Source organism: Pygocentrus nattereri, chromosome 7 (assembly GCF_015220715.1).
Source record: "Pygocentrus nattereri isolate fPygNat1 chromosome 7, fPygNat1.pri, whole genome shotgun sequence".
Taxonomy (NCBI): Eukaryota; Metazoa; Chordata; class Actinopteri; order Characiformes; family Serrasalmidae; genus Pygocentrus; species Pygocentrus nattereri.
Window position 1 is genome coordinate 1,044,715 of NC_051217.1, and position 6,000 is coordinate 1,050,714.

Here is a 6,000-nt window from a genome sequence, read left to right on the forward strand (position 1 = left end):
TAATTTTTTTGTTTTGGCCATATCTAGTTGGCATAAATGGAATGACATGCAAAGCCATTATTTTTCTACTGAATAATTCAGTAACTGCCTGACAGATATCACATTATTCTACCATGCCTCCTTTATGTGAATACATTTCCAGGGCACCAGAATAAAATTAAAGAATTTTAAATAAATTTAAATGTAAGCATTTTTGACTCCCACAGTCTAAAAATGTCAAGTACTCTGACTGTCCACCCACACAATCAGATTAAAGAAATTATTTACAAAGGTAACAGTCATATACAGTTCTTATTAAAACAATTTGCCATAATTTGGTGTCCTTTAAAACCTTTAAAATTATAACATTTACAACCCCAATTCCACAAAAGTTGGGACACTGTGCAAATTGTAAATAAATGTAAATAATATTACCCATATTAATAAATAATAACCCATATTCTATTCACAGTAGAACCCAGAACACATAACAGATGATGAAAAAGAGCCATTTTACCATTTCATGAAAAACATTAACTCATTTAAAACTTCATGGCAGCAATGCATCTCAAAAAAGTTGGGACAGGGACAACAAAAGGCCGGAAAAGTGACTGGGAGTCTCTCAAAGCAACAGGGCGCAAAGCTTCACCAACCAAAAAAATGTAGAACAGTTTAAAAAAATGTTCCTTAACATAAAAGACTTTGCATATCCCAGCATTTACACTACATAATATCATCAAAAGATTCGGATAATCTAGTGAAAATCCCTGTATGCAAGGGACAAGGCCGATGGTCAATATTGGATGCTTAAGATCTTTGGGCTCTCAGGCAACACTGCACTGAAAACAGGCATGATTCCGTACTGGAAATCACTGCACAGGCCCAGGAACACTTGAAGAAACCACTGTCTGAGAACATAGTTCACCATGCAATCCACAACTGCAAGTTTAAGATGTATCATGCAAAGAAGAAGCCATATGTCAACAAGATCCAGAAACACCGCCATGTTTTCTGGGCCAAAGGTCATTTTAAAAGGGACTGAGGCTGGCCCGCCTGCCGTCCAGACCTTTCACCAATAGAAAACATTTGGCACATAGCGAAATGAAAAATCTGACCCAGAATTATTGAGCAGATAGAATCCTACATCATACAAGAATGGAACACATTCCTCTCCCAACACTCCAGCAATTGGTCTCCTCACTTCTCAGACATTTACAGACTTTTGTGAAAAGAAGGAGGGATGCTACACAATGGTAGACGTGGCCCTGTCCCAACTTTTTTGAGGTGCGTTGCTGCCATGAAGTTGACTTAATATTTTTCATGACATGGTAAAATGTCTCACTTTCAATATCTGTGTTCTGTGTTCTATTGTGAATAAAATATGGGTCTATGAGATTTGCAAATCATTGCATTCTGTTTTTATTTACATTTATTAACATTTTACACAGCATCACAATTTTTGGAATCAGGGTTGTAAAAAAATTAAGGCAGCTTTCCAGATTATTGCAAAACTTTTCTTCACGTAAGATGGCACAAATGCATATTGCGCATAAAGGAGACCTCAAGTGACATTCATGGTGCAATATGAAGGTCAATAGCTTGTTCACAAATATTGTAAAATTTTTAACTTTTGAGTCGTAGTTATGCAGATTCAGGTGGTAGGACCTCAAGAAAACAAAGGACATGTGCTATTATTATGATAATGTTTTTTATTTTTGTCTATTTCTAAACTTGAACTCAAGGACAAATGTTTATATGGGTCTATAAGAAAAAACACTAGCTTATATATGTTTTCGGTATTGGTAAATAAGTCTAATGTTATAATATTTTTCCGAGTCCATGGTCTTAGCCTGGAAAAGGATGGCACGCCCTCTCCAGGTAAGGGGAAAGGACTTGCCCCAGGTGGAGGAGTTTAAGTGTCTCTGGGTCTTGTTCACGAGTGATGGGAAGAGGGATGGTGAGATCGGCCGCAGGCTGGGACAGGCGGCAGCAGTAATGCGGTCACTGTACCGGACTGTAGTGGTGAAGAGGGAGCTGAGCCATAAGGCAAAGCTCTCTGTTTACCGGTCGGTCTACATCCTGACCCTCACCTATGGTCATGAGCTGTGGGTAATGACCCAAAGAATGAGATCACGATTACAAGCGGCGGAAATTAGCTTTCTTTGCAGGGTGGCGGGCTACACTCTATTAAATAGGGTGAGGAGCTCAGAGTAGAGCCGCTACTCCTCCGCATTGAGAGGAGCCAGCTGAGGTGGTGGTGTACCAGGCACGGCCTACCGGGAAAAGGCCCCGGGGTCGTCCTAGGACCCACTGGAGGGATTACATCTCCAAGTTGGCCTGGGAGCAGCTTGGGGTGCCTGGGAATGAACTGACATCTGGCATTCTCTGCTCTCCCAACTGCTACCGCGACCCTGTCTGGATTAAGTGGTTAACGACGATGATGATGTTGATCATTATAATATTTTTATGCACCACTTGACCTTTTTGGGGATGTAAAATTGATTCTATTTAAAAATGAATTAAACCATTATAAAAGCTATGAAACTAATATCAATACATTTAACAATACATTGGGGCAGTCATGAGCTGGAGGTTAGGGAACCAACCGTGTGACCAGAAGGTCACCAGTTTGACCCCTGAGTCGACAGCACCTGACTGAAGTGCCCTTGAGCAAGACACCTAACCCCCAACTGCTCCCTGGGTGATGCAGATAGGGCTGCCCACCTCTTCAGGCAAATGTGCTCACTGCCCCCTAGTGTGTGTACATTCACTAGTGTGTATGTGGTGTTTCACTGCATGGATGGGTCAAATGCGGACGTGAAATTTCTCCATTGTGGGACTAATAAGGGTCAGTTAATCTTAATCTTAAAATAGATTGCAAAAATACACATTACATTGTTTTCATAAAAAGTCTCATATTGACACAGGAACAGAAATCCTACATGAATCTGTGGTCTAATAATGTCTAATGATGATTTTATGAACTAAGGAGGGTCTATGAGACAAATTTTTCCATGTTACATCATATATGTACAGCCAGTGATTCACATATCCTGCTCAAACGGAGGTCTGTGCGACTGACAAACTCATAGAACCAGAAGAATATGTAATGTAATGACTACATACAGATGGGTGAAGATTAATGGAAATACCTGTATTAATGAGTGGAGACACAAAATGAGTGCAGATGCTGCCAGACAGGTGTACTGCATTAAACAATTAAGCAATTAACATCCTGCCATGCTCTGTGGCATGTTAAAATTAAGCAGCCTCAGGCAACCTCAATTTTGGATGAAGAGGAAAAGACTCAAGTGCCTCTGCAAAGGAGTTCATTATTTAGGCACAGATGTCAGGAGTTTATGTCACAAGGACTGCGCAACTGGCTAGTGTTTCAATAGGAACAGTGATTAAAGTAACCTCTGCGTTTAGATCTTTGGTAGAAACCTCAGTAAACAACAGCAGAGCACTTGTTCCTCATGTGTCATTACAGGATCAGCAAGCACAGTCCATGCACAACTACATAGAGATGGTTGTAGTAATTATAATATAATTATAGTAGCATTGCAGAGCATAAAGTGTATGCACTGGCATTGCTATATACGGTATAAATGGTTATTTGCATTCATGGGTGAATGGTTCTCCCCTATGATGGAAAACCTGTTGTATATGGTTCTTTAATGTTCCTTTGCAAACATTTGCAAATCATATAAAATGCTCTGCTACTGTTGCAGGTCAAGGAATTGGTACTGTAGAGGATCTTTTTTGCAAAGAATGTTGTGTTGAAATCACCTGCACCCTACATGTCATCTAATTTTGCATGTCAATCACACGGCCCTCTCCTCTCAAAACAAGCTGTTCTTGGCCATTTTAAAGGATTAAACACCCCAGTCTCTCTGACAATAGGCAGAAGTCTGACTAGTTATGCTAAACAGTGCCCGGAGAGGAAGTCAGACGAGGATCCATAGCTCTGCAGTGAAGCACAAAGCAGGGACAGATAGTCTTCAGAGGACTCCCCCACAGAAGAGTGTGTAGATGAATCTGTTGCAGCTGTAAAAAGCGTCAGTGCATCAGGGAGAGCGAGTTTCATCGTGCTGAGGTAGCACTTTAAGAGTGCTGAGTGATAACTGTGGACGGGTCAGAGCCCAGCAGAAGTGCCAGAAACAAGGTCCACTTTTGATGATAGCTCTTTGACATTCTTTTAATCATGCTGCAATGCAAGCAGAGGTCAACCAAACTCCCCTTGAAATAATCCTTACTAAGGCACAAGGGATAAGGCCACTACGTGGTTCACTCAGTGTTGGGCGTAATTAACGATGGTGTCATGAACCCAACAGTAGGTTTAGATAGCTTGAAGGAAAAGTGTCAGCTAAGCACTGAGGAAACCAGCGGCATCATGTAGCCTTGGGTCTAAGGTGCATTCACTGTTTATTTATGCCACTGCGTCTCTAAATTCACAATATACTGTGATATCAGGGTCGGAACTGGGAGAGATGCTGCTGTTGATTCTCTCATACAGTGCTGCTGATTTTCTAACGTAAGAGGAGACGGAAAAAAAGTGTAATGCCCAACTCATTTCACTACAAAGTGAAACTGTAAGTAGTTATAGAGTAAAGATACCTACATTCTGCCTATTAAAGAAGCATAGGTACAATGTACAACACCCCCCCACGTGACTCATGAGGATAAGCGGCTTAGAAAAGTGTATGTGTGTGTGCTTGTGTGTGCACAGTGAATGCATCTGAGTCCACCAGAAGTGCCAGAGACTCTGTATAGAACCATCTACAGTACTTTCTCCATCAATCTGAAGAACCATTTCATTATGCAAAGAAACATTTAATCATGCGAAGCATTCTTTGTGGTAATAATAATGACACAGGCCTTAAAGGATTGGCCGAATTGCTGAATTAGACAGCAAGATTGTCATCCCCCTTTATCCTCACAATACAGGTTGGTTTAAAGTAACGTGGGAGATGAGAGGCAATACATTTGGAAGCAACATGAATACGTTTATTAACACAGACCAAAACCATTTGAGCCTTTGAATATACTTGTTTGTTAAATATGTTTGTTTACTCAATATTATGTCTCAAACTAATTAATGCTCTCAATGCATGCCCCCCCCCCCCCCCCCACCATCTAATTGTTTATTGTTTAGTTATTTATTTGAAATGTATAAAATATACATAATTAATATATAATGTTACAGGTTGTGAAGAACTTGTTTGCAAACGATTACCATGGGTGATATTAACTCTGAATCAGACTGAGGGAAGTGTATGTCAGGGCTGACTGTGTAGTGTTGATGGAAGCCAGTTGGTAAGACATGTTGTTAAGCGATTGAATCTTGCTTTCAGTCATGGGTGTACAGTTGTTCTAAAATACGAGTGGCTACTAAACAATAAAGCTGGAGGGTAAGGAGTTAACCAAATAGTCAACTTGGGGTGCAATACAAAGTGTGCCAGTGCCAAGTGGGCATTTGAAAGCAGATTAATTTTCTCAGAATGCAGATAAGAAAGCAGATTAATTAGACTGGCTTAACAATAAAATAGGGCTCCAAATAAAATAGAGTTCGGAAAATCTGGGCTGTAAAAATGGCAAATGTGTTCTTCTGCTCTTAAAAATAAGTGCCAGTACAGGTTCATTGGAGCAATGCCCACTTTTTTGTTTCAAAATCAGCTCTTTAAAGAACAACCATTACAGTTTAAAGCTACACTATATAAGATTTGGGAATTTGAGACCTTTGTGGTGAAAATGCTCTGCACACATAATAATAATATTTTGTAATGGTGATTGGACCCCTTACACAATTGGAAGAACCTGATGATTGTGAGCACTTTGAACCAGCATTCAAAACTTGTCAAAGGACGTGTCTTCCGAGGATGTATTATCTGTTATTATTATCATGTATAAGACACAACAGTGTTATATCAACAGCAATGGTGGATGACGCCGGTAGTGCTGCACTGATACAACAGGATTTTATACTAATCCTGAGATAAGTATGAAAATATCAGGAAAACA